The sequence below is a fragment of the Centruroides sculpturatus genome, unplaced genomic scaffold (assembly GCF_000671375.1).
Source record: "Centruroides sculpturatus isolate CEXI.00-Female unplaced genomic scaffold, Cexi_2.0 scaffold1025, whole genome shotgun sequence".
NCBI classification, from domain to species: domain Eukaryota; kingdom Metazoa; phylum Arthropoda; class Arachnida; order Scorpiones; family Buthidae; genus Centruroides; species Centruroides sculpturatus.
This window is the reverse complement of record NW_019385163.1, coordinates 243,766-261,204: the sequence shown is the minus strand read 5'-3', so window position 1 is coordinate 261,204 and position 17,439 is coordinate 243,766. Positions and strand designations below refer to the sequence as shown.

The window sequence follows — 17,439 nt, the reverse complement described above, 5'->3', positions numbered from 1 at the left end:
AGCAGGAGTTTATAGGATCCCGTACGAGAACCAGTAGTTAGAAACAGAAAAGGAGTACATAGGAGTTACAACGAGAAACCTAGGAGTAAGAGTCACAGAGCATAAATATGATATTAGAAAAAGATCTAATGCAACGGTTCTGGTCCAGATGGCTCAGGCCCAAGGATCCGTAGTTATATGTGAGGATGCGGAAATCATTAGACAAGTGCACTCCCCAACTTTAGCAAAAACTGTTGAAAAAATGGAAATATATAGGGGAAAGCTAGATGAAAAATGCATAAACGCCAGAGATGCGGAGGGCCTACCCTCAGCATGGAAGTATGCCGTTAAAAAACTTACAAGTAGCTCTTGAATTGCACCATATCCGCAATCACGTTATGGGAACCTTAATGATTTTTATTGGTTAACGGATATCGGCTTATAATAACATTTAATAGTTGTACATTTATGTAAAAGCTTTAATTTTTATTTTAATTAGTTGCTACGTTGTTGGTATTTATCTGTTTGAATTTGGTGTTCTATTTTTTGTTATTCCAAATTCGAATGTTTCAACCTGAGGATGATCTATGGAGTAGATTGAAAACGTTCGTTTTTAATAAACTCCCTCAGCAACGAATAATGTGTTTGTTACTTGATTTACCGGCTATTCTGAGAGAGAGAGAGTTCACAAAACTCTAATATACAAATACCTCTATGAAGATATGACTAATATGTGTTCTTGAATGGGTCGTTGAAATCGTAGTCGACGCAGGAACTGTAGAATGGCAATGGAAGTTCAAAGTATGGTGATGTCCTTTTGGTCGTTGTGTCCACCGAGACAAGATGCACACATTAATAAGTATAACTTCCTTTGGTCACCCCGAGCTTCCGGGACTCAAGCTTTTATACGTTCTTCATGGGAAAGGAGTCACGTGATAGACTTCCGTTGACACTAACGGTGCATTCCGATCAATCAAGCGTCAACTTTTCCACCTAAGTGTGAAAACAATCAGTGACCTCTGATATAATTCTCACCAAGAGTATTTTTTTCATTGGAGTTGTTTATAAAGATTTTTTTCCCCGACATCTACATAAAAATTGCGGATTTCACACCATTCACCGCTTTCTTTAAAATTATACTTTTGAGTATAATTTTAACCTTTTGATTACTCTCTCTCTCTTTTTTACATGAGTTTTCCCAACAATAAAATGTTTCTTGGTAACAAGACTATTGGTTGATGCGTTACATGTGCTATCGGCACTACAGATGCGATTTACAATTGTGACAAGTCATTGAGTCTGTTGACCTACTGTCACAGTTTCCTTGTTGATGATTCACCATCGGTTGACAGTTCAGAAATTCAACACCAGTTCAAAGTTATTCAATGTAGGTTAGGCGTTTGATGCAAGTAGACTGCATTGTGTTCGTTGAATCGACATCAGTCTCTCTGAAGAACAAAGTTCACTTTCTCAGTTCACAAAAAAAAATCACTTTGTTTCTGTTTCCTCTTAAATGGAGTGAGAGGTATATAGGTTACAAAAATGTCATAACTAATTGCTCTCTCTCTCTCTATGTTTTCCATCTAATTAGGGGAAATATCCTATCACTATTCTACGATGCATGATCTCTAGATGTAGTTATCTGTAAGATTCGGATTAAACCTGGATTGAAACTTAACCTTGCCAATGTATTCTAAAATTTCGATTAGGAAATCGCTTTGGTGATTGACGGAGTCTGGTGGACTGACGGCAAATGACGGATTTTCTATGTCAGTATTCCAGCGGGTTTCCACTTCCATCGTCTGCTCCCGTAGGTGTGGAGAAGGCGTAGTCTCTCGTTGCTCCACTCGTGGTCTTTTATATTTTTGGTGCATTGTCATTTCCTCTTTGCTTTCCGAGTTTCCTCTTTTGTGAAGAAATGGGGTCGGAGTTGAGGCTCGAACCAGTCAAATGTTATTTGCATCGAAAGGAGGACTATGAATTGTAGACTTTTTCTGCAGGTTACCTTGACCTCGGTTTTGTTCCTGCCTTCTTTTCTTCTTTGGATAAGGTTGTGTACCTTTTATGAACATTCCTTCCGTTCGCATCTTTGGACTTGATGCATGAGTCGTATTACCATTGTTTCTGTAAGCCCTTCTTCAGTAGGGGTGGTTGTTTTTTGTCGTCTCCAGTGAGGTTTACTATTTGAGCAGAAATGCACAATTTTCCCATTCAGCAGCGTAATTTATTTGTTCGCATAATCTACAAGGAGGCCTTCTTCCTTTATTATATCTTGTCCGATGATCCCTTCACACAGGGCGGTGATTTCCGATCAGACGATTTTGCACAATGTGGAAAATTTGTATCCACGCAGCTTAAATGTAGGAGCTGTCATGCCTATGGTTTGAATTGCTTCTCCATTGGAACCTGCTATCTTCCCATTTGTTCCAAATTTTACTGGGACCTTCCTTTTTAGTTTATTGGCCACTTCATTTGACAACACCGTGTCATTGAGCTCTGGATCTATGGCAAATTTGATTGAGATATTATTCACATATCCTAAGATGATGGGTTTCTTCTTCTCTGTACTTTTTGTAGTTCTAATGATGCCTTTCCACTGATTCTTCTCTTCTAATGAGGCATTGGATTGGCGAATTTGTTGGAAATGCTCAGTTGATCGAACGTTCCAACATCATCTTTTCAGATTTGCCAATTTTTTCCTAAGAATATCAATCTCCTCTAGTAACTTCCCTAAACCATCTTCAGAAGGGGCAGTGAACCCCTTTCTTCTAGGTTTGGAAGATTTCCATGGTTCTGACTCTCGATGTATAGTTCGAATACTCCCTTGTGGACGATCAATGAGTTTGTCAATAGTTTCTTCTCTAATGGAGGCTTGCAATGTGTCATCAAAGGTTGCAGGATCACATGACATGACGTTGTCTGATGCGTATCGTAATCCCATTTAAAAATTGAGCCTTCAGGCATTCATCCAATTCTTTATCTTGTATGCACTTTATCATGGCTGTTTCTGTCGCATCTGCTCCCTCTTGCTTTATCTCTATTTCAGTAGCTAGGGCTTGTAAGCACGCAGCATATGTCTGTACATCCACATCCTTGGCCTGTACGCAAGCGTGGAACTGATGTAATCTAAAGGAAAAAGGTAGTTTTTCGAAACGCTCTAATAATTTTTTTTTTTAAATTCATCGAGCTCCTCGATATCCTTGATTCGCTTATCCTTTCTAACAAATTCCCGAGCTATTCCCATGAGTCTAAGCTTTGCTACAGCTAACATTTGTCCTTTCGCCAATCTGGATAATTTTGAAATATACGCCAAAGAGTCGAAAAATTCGGATACTCAAATTCCTGCTACATCACCAGAAAACACAGGTAAAAGGGGAACGAAACTCCCTATATTTCCTAAAACTGCTCTAGGGTTTTCTCCTTCCATAGTTCTGCTAATATACCATAGAATCGCCTATCTAGCATAAAGTTTTTATCTACGCCTCACAAAAATTTCTCAAAAACCTGTCTTTGGCGGACCAACCTGTCTGTCGCGGACAAAGCTGCCTATGAACCTGCCAATGCACCCCACTCCTGACACCAACTCTTCTGCTAACTTTCCAACGCACTCCCCACTCGCTTTGTCCTCCCAGCCATCCGACAATCAGAGATCGGGTTTTAACAACCTGTTGCAGCATAAGTGGTCAGAAGGGATTAACCCCTGACCCTCTGCTTATTGCACACAATGTTGCATGCATGATTTACTTCACCGAATAAAATATATAATTTTATCATTTTTAAATTTATAACCAACATATAATTATATCCATTTTGTACATATTGTTTGAAACTGCAAGAAATTAAATTATAAATTTAACTTCTAAAAATAAATGCTAGACGTATTCAAAAAAATTACAAAATTAAATTGTCAAACTAATTTTTTTCTTTATTTAAAGGACATAATTTTTTATTTTTGACTTTAATAAATGGGATTATTAAGTCTAGATCATGATTAATGAACCTTAAATAAATCAAGTATATATAGTCATATAAATTTACTTTTTATTAATTTAAATTCAGCTTTCTTCTAAATGCATTGTGTAATTTTTAACTACGTAGTTTAATTTTGAAGATAGCCGTACACCTAATTTCTGCATTCAGTACAAAAAATATACTTTAATAAATTTAAGTTTAGCATACAAGCTTCATTGTCCTCTATGGAGAACAATTATATTCATTTTAATTCTTTTCTGGATGGAAAGAAGAAACAGATATTAATACACCAATGCTGACTGGCATATTTATTGTATACATATATGAATATATTAAAATTACTTTAGCTTCAAAGAAGAAAGTTTTGCATTCCTATCCCAATTTATCCAATGTTCCCACCTAGTAATCTCATACCAACATTCTATGTATTCTTGTAAAAGGCCAACCTGGCCACAGTGTCTTTTGAGAAAATAAATAAATAAAAAATATGCAATTCAGAGAAATTTTTACTTGAAAGTGTTGTAATTAATAATTTATATCATAAATATATGTACTAATTAAAAATTTAACCCTTATAGGTATAGGTTTTTCCTTTCCAAATGGAATGCTGCCTTCATAGATGTTTCATTGCAAATTGCAATATAGTATTTAACATAATAAAGCTATATTTTGAAATATTTAGCACAAAGAACTATTATATATACAGAGTAAAAGAAACAAGTTATATATTTACAAAGTTCTTTTATTCTAAAAATCATTCAAGATAGATTTTTTTATTGTTTAATTAAATTGCAGTAATATTCCATATTAGAGATAAGGATCTTAGTAAATAGTGTGCTAACTAAATGCAATACAATGTAGGATTATTATAGTATTTTGTATGTGAAAATGCAGCCAGAATTAAATATTGTACCATATATGAAAAGTAAAAAAGAAAAATATTAAATAAAAATAGATTGCTATATTAAACATAGTAACATTAAATCATACTATGCTGTCATATAAAATACAACAAAATAAACACCATGAAAATCTTTTAGCAGCAATTATATCCTATTTATTTCCTTAGTTTATTGCTTGACTTTTGGTCTTATAAATGGTCAGGTTCAAAAATCTCATCAGAAGAGCCTACACCAATTCTTCAGAAGTCACTAATTGCTTGAAATTAAATTACATTAGAGATATTGCAATTAGTCACAAATATAGGGTAAAAATGCTAAATACACTCATTCAAAATTTTACTTTTACTGAAAATTTAAAATCCTTTGTTCATATCTTTGATGCAGCTACACTATTCCTGTTAAATATACAACTCTTTTAAAAATTCTACAGCATATACATACTGTATATACATACATAGATACAAACTGTAAAATATCAATATATAATATACCTAAGAAATCCAACAGCATATGACCTCTTGAAGAATACTAAAACTATAGCAACCAGATCCTAAAATGTAGAAAGTAGAATGTTAGTCTGTATGACATTGGAGAAATCCCATGATCAATTTTGATCAATGACCATCAAATTTCTAGCTTTCTGACATCATCAATGCCAAGTGTTACAAACAACCAATGAACATTTGGTCTATTGTTTCTATTAATTGGATTTTGATGCTATAACTTGTAAGTAAAATATAAGTCACATATAACTCATGCAATAAATACTGGCTATTTTTTAATATAATTATGAAACAGTACAAAAGCAAGACATATTTCAAACTGTTTAAAGATTGAGACAGTCTCACCTAATTCTAGATGTCTAGTCACTTTAGCCAAAACCCATATTCTAGATTTGGAATTTACTGGCTACCAGTCTACGATATTCCCTTCCTTACAGATTTGTCATATGTAAGTTGCTCTCTTCAGTTCCTCCAGGAAAGTATACATAAACACAAATACAACATATGCAAAGTAGATTTATGTATCCTTCCATCTAGATTTACCAGTGCAAATGATACACAAATCTTTTGGGATGGGATCAGGCATTTAAAATACCACACTGACCAGATATGCCAGACTGGAAGAATCTAAACATAGCTAGAGGCACATTTGAAAAGCATCTTGTATCAACTCTAAGAACTTATTTCAATTTCTAATGCCTAGAAATAGGCAGGCATTAAACTCTGAAGTTTAAAATTTAATTTATATGTATCTGTTTTAAAGTTATTTCCATTTTTTTTGGGGTTTTTTTTTTAAATTTTATTTTGAATGTAGTATTTTGTTTTATTTAATTGATATGTTCTATTCTGTCTTTGCATTTGAATTTTGGTTGTCCGAGGAAGGTCATTTAAAATGATTAAAAGCATCTGCATTAATTAAACAAGTAATTATTTCCACACTACTAAAAGTTTTCATGGTATTTATTTTGTTGTAAACACAGTAACATGTAGCATCACAAATAACAATTTATATCTGCAATAAGAAATTTGACTATATGTTATTTTTGTGTTTGAATGCTTCTTAAAACAGATATCTAATGTCAAATGCTTGTTCTTGAATTTTTATCACAAAGCAATTCTCAGAAGTAAGAAAATGTGCTTAAAGTACTTCTCTTTGTTTAGTTACTGTTGTCCCAATTAAGATGTGAAAGAAAAATAAGTGTACAGCTGGTCATAATGGAATGTGGATTAACTGAAGAAAATATTGAGTGGATCTGTGTTTATTCATGAACTATGGATTTTCACTTTTTTAAATTTAAATTTGAGAAAAATAGTATTCCAGAAGCAATACAACTACAAAAATAGTGCTATGCTAATGAATACTAAGGTTAATGCTAAATGTGTTATTACCAGTTTTTTTTTGGTATTAAAAATTAATTTTTAAAATATTATTTTCTCTAAATCAACTTTTAACACCCAAACATGATGATTTACAACTTTATTATAATATACTGCTTTAATAAATTCAACTTCAATTTTAAATTTCTCTAAATTTTTATTTTTAACAATCTTGAGTCTTTTTGTCTATAATAACAAGTTAGCACAAACAACCCTATATTACAATTATGGACAATAAAACAGAACACAGAATTGTAGAATTGTTCAAATTAAACAGACCAAGACAAAAGCATCCATGAAGTCAAGGTAACTTATTTTCTTCAATGATGGCACTTCAGCATTTAATGGTTATTAAGCCATATGTGCCAGTGAGAAGGCATTATCTCATATATAGTGTTTGGCAGCCATTTTGCTGATGCTCTTATCATCATGGATTCATCCAAGCAAACTCAAAATGCAGTCATATAGTTTTTATTGAAGTAAGATATCTAATCTGTGAATATTCTTCAGCACACACAAGACACAAAGTTTGGCAAGCAGTAGTGTTTATAGTAGTGAGAAGTTTCACAAAGGATGGAAATCTATGACAGATGAACCATAACCATGACAAAATCAGCTTGCCATTGCACAGGAAGGCATTGCCACAATAGACCATACAGTGAAGGCTAAATAGAGGATATGAAATCATTCAGTATCAGCTCAGTCAGTGCAAATAATGTGTGTCCAATGGGTTCCTAAGCATTTGAGAGCAGAACAGAAGAAGCAACATTGCATAGTGTAACATTGTGGCATACCTTACACATTACCAAATTGTGGGAATGAATTTTTGTCAAATTATCACTGGTGATGGAACATGGTGCTACTTTTCAAACGTGTGACAAAACTCATGAACATGCAGTGGAAACACCATCATCACCAATGTGATGATGGTGCTCATTCTGCCAAAAGTGCTGGCAAGGCCATATTGATCTTTTTTGATCAGAAGTGTCTGTTGCTCATTGAGAGGCAGCTGTAAAGTGCAATCATAAATGTACAGTAACTATCAAGATACTCTGATAACCTTCAGAAAGTCTGGATTGCCATAAAAAAATTCCTAGGCATGTTAAGCCATGGCATTGTGCTTTTGCACAATAAACAAGGCCACACATAACTGATCACAGTTAAAAACACTGGATCACTTCAGATGAGAAGTTCTGCAGTATCCAACTTACAACCTGTCTTTGAACTTTAAAAAAGTTTCTCAAAAATAATAAATTTCAGCCTGACAGCAAGGTCCAAGCAACTATAACTGAATGGTTCATTAAGTAGTCCTCTGCTTCTTTTGTGGAGGATATATACTCGTACTATTTTGTGCCACATTTAAACAAGTGTCTAAAAGCAGATGATGATTTCCTACAGCAATATATTATATAGTCCAGTGTACGTTTCTTTTGAACAAACCTTAAATTTAAGGGTTAATTTTATAAATGACTTAATTAAATAAACAAATTTTTCTGAGCTATTAATACATTATAAATTTTTTGTATAAATTTGTTGCTGTATTAAGTTATAAAAAAACAAGCATCTAATGTTATTATTCACTTTATTTAATTGTTCAGTGTAATAAACCAATAAGTAATTAGACATCAAGAATTAAAAACTAAAGCATCTTTTACTAGAAGCCAATAATGTTTAGTTCATTAAGTACTTTCGAGTGTTTTGTCCCATCCACAGAATCTAAAATGTTAGTTAATTTTAAAAGTAGTTTTTAAGGATTTAAAAACCACCTTTTAAATAATATATATCCTATAAACTTTATTATGTAGCAACGACTAGATGCTATTTCTATCCAAAGTTTAATGATGATACCAGATTTAGTGTTAGGATAATATTTGCCAAAAACAACATCCAAAACATTAATAATTTTTATTTGTGTAACTTCTAATTTTATAACTTAAAATTTTACTTAAAATAAAGTTTTTTTTTGTATAAAAAATTTTTGAGTTAATGACAATCATGAATACAGGAATAACTAAATTTGGAGTAAACTAATTAAAACTTCTTAAAGAAATTAACATTTATAGTACATAATTTTATGAAAAACAAGGGCATTGCCAAACTAAAAATTNACTTTTCCTTTGTTTAAGGGTATTTGGGCAGTTTATTCTCTGTTGTATTCTCAAGTAAACAATACATACAAATACAGTACAGTATTTTCTGAGGAAACACTCATACTTTAGTTTTTTTAACCCCATTCCCGATAACCCGGCATTTTCACAAACTCGGCCACCCTTCGGTCCACATCAGGCCGAGTTTTCGAGGCTCTACTGTATTCCATTCATCTATTTGTTTCTTTAGTATCATCCACTATCTATCAATAAATATGAGATTTCACCATTTAACACTATTCTTTGACCATCTATTCTTATTTTAGCATTCTTATATATATAAAAATATAAATTCTTTTAATATACGGTAGAGCATCGATTATCTGAAACAATTTGGGACTAGGGTTGCTCAGATAATTGATTTTCGGATAACCTATTATGTACAAAAAATATATTAACCTATCCCATGTCGAAGTTTGTTCAAATCCTGGTGCGTCCTTAAGTACCCTCTCATGATCGCGCCAGTACTGCCAGCTAAAACATGCACACCAACAAAAATAATATTGGAGTAGCCCAAGACAGCCAAATATTGCAGCGCCATAGCACTAGCAAAAATTTAAATTTGCCGACTGGAATGCTTTCAGTTAACCGATGTTTCGGTTGATCAATATTAAGATAATTGATGCTCTACTGTATAACAGAATTTCTTCTCTGTGCTTATATATTTGATCTACATCCAGTATGTTACTTGTTTATTAGTCTGGAACTATTACTTTTCATTTCTTATCATGTTAAAGATGAATAGAAATTTTTTATTACATTATTATTATTTCATATTTAATTTGATTTAATCAGGCAATTGTTATTTCATAATAATCCAAACAATTGCCAGATTAAATCAAACTACTTTTATTGCTATTATTAATAATTAAATACTGCATACTTTGGTACTAGAGAAAGGTGTTAGGCATGCTTCTGACATAGAAGCTAAACTACAGCAAGCCAATCTCATTAGACCCACCCTTCACTGATCAAATCAAAATTTTAGAAGCTCTGGAAATTTTAAAAGTTGAACTAAAGGGGGAATGTATCAATTTTAAGGATGTGAGCATTTTGCATGCATGGCAGTCCTTTTTCAATGATCCAGACCGTTACATAATAAATTCAACTATCATCAACAGCATCATTATCATCATCATTCATAAATATTTTTATTGGAAATAATATTTTAAGTATTCTTGAAATTTTATTCATTCATTTACAAATTTTTATGAATTTAACATGCAAGATATGTAGCTCAATTTATCATCAAATATATATGAACACTAGATGAAGACTAAATTAAAACTTAGAAGAATTTTTCTTGGAGTACAAAGTCAAAGCTGTCTAAAAGTAATTTTAATAAGTACACCACTTAAATTAATTTACAAAAGAACAAAAAAAATGAGCTTTGAACTCAAAATCTTCTAGGCAAATTGACATTACCAATTATGTTATAAAAACATAGAACTTTAACAAACTGAAACTAAGCATTAATGAATTTTAAAAACTGCTTTGTAAGGAAATAAATTATAAATGTTCAGGAAAAGAGTAAAATTACAAACAATTATTAAGATTTGATTTTCAAAACAAATCTTTCAATATTAAGTCAATTGATAATAAAGCTAAGTAAACAAGTTAACAAATTTATTCAACTTAATCAAACATCTTTAAGTTGGATTGGTTTAATATAAACAAGCTTACAGATAAGTGATTAATAGAAAATATATCTTTGCTCAACTTAAATTATCTTCAGAAGTATGTTTTAAAGAATGATCTCAATCAATCCATCAAATTTTCTTAAAAATTTTTATTATAAAATTATTTTAAAAATATTTATATATACCATCCTTTTAAAACCTCTGATTTTGTTTAAGTATTAAAAATAAACTGTAAAATTATTATACAGGAAGTATTATTAAATAAACATAACACAAGACAATGAGCTGTTATTAAAATATATATAAAATTCTAATATATCATCTGTATTCCTAATTTGTTCAATCAAGTCTCTTGGTCGTTTCTTAAATAATAATCTTCTAAACCTAAAAGTTGCTCAGCCTTTTTATTACTTATAACATTGTTTTAATATTTCTGTATATAAACTTCTATTCCAACAAACATCCCTTTTGTTACGTAATATCTTCATATACAGTAGAGCCTCGAAAACTCGGCACTCCGGATAACTCGGCCACACCCTGGCAGGTCAAAAAAATCTTTAGTTAATTAATTTTCATTATAAACAGCTTTATGCCTCATAAAGTATTTTTCTGGGGGTCTGTCTTATCAGGTAAATTACTGTACACAGTGTATTCATTAATTTTCATTTTCATGTAGTAAAGGCTCTATGCTTTCATAAAGATTGTACTTTTCCTTTGTTTAAGGGTATTTGGGCAGTTTATTCTCTGTTGTATTCTCAAGTAAACAATACATACAAATACAGTATTTTCTGAGGAAACACTCATACTTAGTTTTTTTAACCCCATTCCCGATAACCCGGCATTTTCACAAACTCGGCCACCCTTCGGTCCACATCAGGCCGAGTTTTCGAGGCTCTACTGTATTCCATTCATCTATTTGTTTCTTTAGTATCATCCACTATCTATCAATAAATATGAGATTTCACCATTTAACACTATTCTTTGACCATCTATTCTTATTTTAGCATTCTTATATATATAAAAATATAAATTCTTTTAATATACGGTAGAGCATCGATTATCTGAAACAATTTGGGACTAGGGTTGCTCAGATAATTGATTTTCGGATAACCTATTATGTACAAAAAATATATTAACCTATCCCATGTCGAAGTTTGTTCAAATCCTGGTGCGTCCTTAAGTACCCTCTCATGATCGCGCCAGTACTGCCAGCTAAAACATGCACACCAACAAAAATAATATTGGAGTAGCCCAAGACAGCCAAATATTGCAGCGCCATAGCACTAGCAAAAATTTAAATTTGCCGACTGGAATGCTTTCAGTTAACCGATGTTTCGGTTGATCAATATTAAGATAATTGATGCTCTACTGTATAACAGAATTTCTTCTCTGTGCTTATATATTTGATCTACATCCAGTATGTTACTTGTTTATTAGTCTGGAACTATTACTTTTCATTTCTTATCATGTTAAAGATGAATAGAAATTTTTTATTACATTATTATTATTTCATATTTAATTTGATTTAATCAGGCAATTGTTATTTCATAATAATCCAAACAATTGCCAGATTAAATCAAACTACTTTTATTGCTATTATTAATAATTAAATACTGCATACTTTGGTACTAGAGAAAGGTGTTAGGCATGCTTCTGACATAGAAGCTAAACTACAGCAAGCCAATCTCATTAGACCCACCCTTCACTGATCAAATCAAAATTTTAGAAGCTCTGGAAATTTTAAAAGTTGAACTAAAGGGGGAATGTATCAATTTTAAGGATGTGAGCATTTTGCATGCATGGCAGTCCTTTTTCAATGATCCAGACCACATTTATAAAAAATAAGAAATTAATATACAAAAATTCATTAATTTTTATTTTAAATTTAATGTTAATTAACACCTAAATGTGAATTTTGACGTATTTGTTCATTCCTACCAACATTTAAGATTCCTACCAATTGAAAATATTTAAATTCAAATTCCAACATTTAGCATTCTAATTATAACAACCTGACAGATTCCAAGGGGCTGGAAAAGTATTGTAATGTATTTAAATTAAATTATTTTTGCTGGTATAGTTTAAAGACTTTAGTGGAGTTATTTAATAGTCTATTACCAGCTTAGAAAAATTCAGTAAGGTGTTAGGTACCATTTCTTATTAAATTTAATAATTACATTTACATTGGGCCCACCAGTGGCCAAGCAATTCTGTTCCCTAAACACTGGAAATTTGGTCATAGGTTCACACCTTGCCAGGAAAGGCTGGCCATGGGTTTTCTGGGCTTTCTCCATGTCTGTAATGCCTGAATAAGAGCCAGTTACCCTTAAAAAAAGACCTCCTGGAAAACATCCCCCTAGGCAGATTGCCCAAGTGTTGCATTGCCATAACTTAATAAAACAAACAAACATTTAAATTAATATTTATTAAATAATTTAGAATATTCTGGAAGAATAAAATTAAAATATAATAAATATTAATTTAATTATAATTATTAAATTTAATTAGAGATGGCACATAATGCCTACATCTAATATCAAATTACACAGTATTTAATTATTAATAATAGCAGTAAAAGTAGCCTGATTTAATCCAGCAATCATTTGATTTATTATAAAATATAATAAATAGGCTTTGAGATGTTTATTATTGTTATTTCTTATATACACTATCTTTATTTTTTCTTTTAAATATTATGTGCTACCTCAACTATAATTCATCAAAATTTTTATTATTAAAGTGTAATTTCTTCTTTACAATAATGTTCCAACACACATTTTCTTCTCAGTAAAGTGAGATCTTTCGAAGTACAATGTGGCACTGCTGAAACCATACTCTCAACTAAGCATTATGTGAGTTTTAACCCTTTTCTCAGATAAAACAAGTTTCTAGAAGACAATCAAGAATGCCAGCAAGTTCATCCAAGCAATCATAACACCATTTTAAAGAAAACGACTTTTGGAAATGTGTTCAAGCAACTCATAATTTGAATTAGCTTAATATAAACAAGCATCAGTGTCTAACAAAAAATTAACAGTTACAGGGAATTAGTTAGAGGAAACATTCCCGGAACATTTAAAAAATATCACCCATAGTAAAATTGAATTCTGAAAACTTTTTAAAGCTACCCTGTATTTCAAAATATAGAATAAATAGCAAATGTAACAAATCAAGTTATAAAAAGAATAAAACAAGGCTTTTTGCCTTAGNTAGTAGTATTTTGCATTTTTATCATGCCTGTGTTCTTTTTACATCATTTATCATTCAAACTAAAATTATACAAAACATCATAAAAATAATGACAAATTATATGCATTTACTATTTGCTTATGATCACATTGTTTTTAAAAAATAATAAAACTCTAAATAACAAAAATTTAATAACAAACATATTATAAAAAAATTTTGTGATAAGAATTGAAAAGCTAAGAATCAATCAGATACAATCTTAAAATAAAATTTGAAATATAATATTTCTAATGGCAAATTTGTTAATCCTTTTTAAAACTATCTCTAACTTAATTATAGTATATTATCTATTAATAAAAAGAATGAAAGAAAATAATTATCATCAAAAAATATATCATAATGTTTCCTATTAACAATATTTACTGTAATATAGCATTCACTTACAATAGATTACAATTCAGAAACTTGTTACAAGATGACAAAACTGTACAGTAAAGCCAATATATTTAAATTGTATAGTATGCAATTATTAGTTACAAATTACCATTGATCATGATAATTTCTAATTCAAGTTAATTTTTGTTCAACTAATCATATATTTTAATCAAAAGAGTAATGTGTTTACCATAATGTGTAAATTATAATTTTTGTAAAATACTATAAAAACAATATCAAATAAATTAAAATTTAAAAGATAGCATTTCAATAAAATATTTTCATTAAATGAATAAGAATTCTTTTTCTGTGAATTTTTTTTTTAAAGTTTATACAAGACATTTATTCATAAATCACCTGTTACAGCATAAATTATTATTATATAGTTCAACATAAAATAAATTCTTTTTTACAGAATCCTTCTTATAACATTTTATTTGTAACAAAATTATATCCAATATGTTTTTTTTTTTTTAACTAAAATAAAAATTCATATAATGCAAAAACAGCATAAAATAATATAACTGCAGAAATTACTAATTAACTATAGGTAATAATATCCTACAAACATACAATTATATTACCTAAATATAAACTGGTGTTACAATTGCAATGACAATCATTACAGTGTGACACCTATCTATGAGTATTTGATATACAAGAATTCAATATAGCAAACTATTTATGAGATAAAAAAGACTCAAGTTTTTAAACCAACCATAAAACAGAAAGAAGGGATAAAAATGGGAATGAAATCTGGAGGTTAGTTTCAAATAAACTATTTTGTTTCAGACCAGAAAAAGTGCATTTTTTGAAACTATATACCACAAATTCTAGTTGATATTTTCTTTTTTCATTCATTAAGGATAGTACTATTCATCCAAACATAGCTGTGCAAGTTAGTGAGATTCACCTTACATTATAGATCTTTCTATCAGCAATTACAATTTCATTAATTAAAAAATAATTTTATTTTAATAATCATTCATACACTTCACAATAAATATAACCAAATAAAACAGACTGCTTGTATGAAGCCTAGTACAAAGCCAAATTTCTAGTATAAAGAAGCAAAAACATCTGCATCTTTGGCTTTATTCCTTTCTTTCTTTAATTTTATACTATTTTACTAACTTAATTCATAATAGGTAAGAAAATAATTTTTATGTTATTTCAGGAATACGGATAACTGTATTATGCTAAACTGAGATACAAATTTTGACAATAAATTTGGTTACAAGAGCTTTACAGAAAGAAATTACACTCATAAATTGGGGGTCACACTGTATTTCAATATATAATTTTTCTATCTATTTTATTTTCTTTTATATACTATTATAAAACAAAACTCAAGTTAAAATTTTAGACAGAAGCTAACATAATTCATTGCTTTAAATTTATTAATCCTTACACAATAAACTGTTTGATATTATTCATTCAATGTAATTCAAACAACTTATTTAAGATAACAATGTAATCTAGCANTACATTTACAAAAATACATTTAGTATTAAATTTTACCAGCAGTTTGAATATCTTATAAATGTTCATTGTATCAACTATAAATAATAAGGTAATATAATAAATCTTTACAAAATATTATTAATTTTCATAAAAAGTATGTAAGACAATCTTTCCTATTTTCTAGATTTATAACCAGTTTCTGTTTTACTTCTAATACATTAATTTTAAAAAGAACTATCATTATAATTTTATAAGAAATGATGAATCTATTCTAAAAAATAAAAATTCTTCAAAACTAGATTTGTCATTTATTATTAATTGTGTATAGAAATTTTTTCATCATTTGACTATTAAGTCCTTGCAAAAAGCAAATTTCACTAGTGATTCTCCTGTTATTATTTTGAAAATATTTTATCTTGCTCCAGCATATGTTTCTGTATAATTAAATATATCACATTAACACACAACTTTCTTTACACTTTATATTGCTCATATGCATACATAATATCAATTTTATAGTTATTGCAAATGTTTACTTTTATCTTTTTATGATTATAGTATAAAAGCATTTACATAATACCAACAAAATATAAAATTTCATATTAATTAATTAATTTCAAAAAGCATAATTAAAAACAAAAATAAATTTTAGCTAATATTCGATACATGAAATTTATATATATTTTTAAAATTCCTAATAATAATATAATTGAATACAACAGAATTATTCAAGATTTAGGTTTGAATAGTTTTTATTTAATATAATTTAAAAATAGAAAATATTTTATTAATTTTATGATTATCTCATTCTATTCTTTCCTCTACATCTTTCCTTCTCATGCAATATGTAATTTAATATTTAAAAAACAGTTTATGACTACTCAGTAATGTATTTTATCTGTAGTTATGAACAAAGTCATAGTACAGATGATTTAAAACATTAAAACTACACTATATATTTGTTTTCTGAAGTAACTTTCAGAACTCTAACTACACTTCTTTATGATTTGTTACCTTATAATAATTTATAAAATCATTCTAAGTTTTAATTTTATACTTAGTAGTATTTTGCATTTTTATCATGCCTGTGTTCTTTTTACATCATTTATCATTCAAACTAAAATTATACAAAACATCATAAAAATAATGACAAATTATATGCATTTACTATTTGCTTATGATCACATTGTTTTTAAAAAATAATAAAACTCTAAATAACAAAAATTTAATAACAAACATATTATAAAAAAATTTTGTAACCCAGTTTGCTGATAGAAATTTTATTATATATACACATTTGAAAATTTTCATAATGCCTCATCAATTATGTAAATATCTTCATTAATAACTAAAGGAAAATGTTATGAAGAAAATCACATAGATATGTATATAACAGATAATGAAAAGATAAATATTTATGTATTATAGGAGACAATGTATTTAGTTATTCTGTGTTTTACTATTAATGTTTTAAACTTTATATAAACTAAAATTTATCACTATCTAAGATTATAATTTATGTAAATATCCTTGGCATTCTACAATACAAATCTGGACAGATACAGTCGACCTGCCCTATAACACTGTTGATAATTCCGTTTTATATGAATTCCATGTTGTACAAGTCACTTAGATTTTACAAATACGTGAGCTGTTCACAGCCTGGCACATATATTTGTAAAATCTAAGTGACTCGTACAACATGGAATTCATATAAAATGGAATTATCAACAGTGTTATAGGGCGGGTCCACTGTATTCAAATATGATAATTCATGTTTTAGATAAAATATTTTCAACTTTTGATTATAAAAGGGAGAAAATGTAACAGA

General features: G+C 29.5%; 1 protein-coding gene across 1 annotated transcript in view; it reads right to left on the bottom strand.

Annotated features, from left to right (window-relative positions):
• Positions 1–17,439, bottom strand: part of LOC111635630 (serine/threonine-protein phosphatase 4 regulatory subunit 3-like) — a 110,569-nt gene that overhangs the window by 24,443 nt on the left and 68,687 nt on the right. The gene's annotated exons all lie outside the window — the stretch shown is intronic.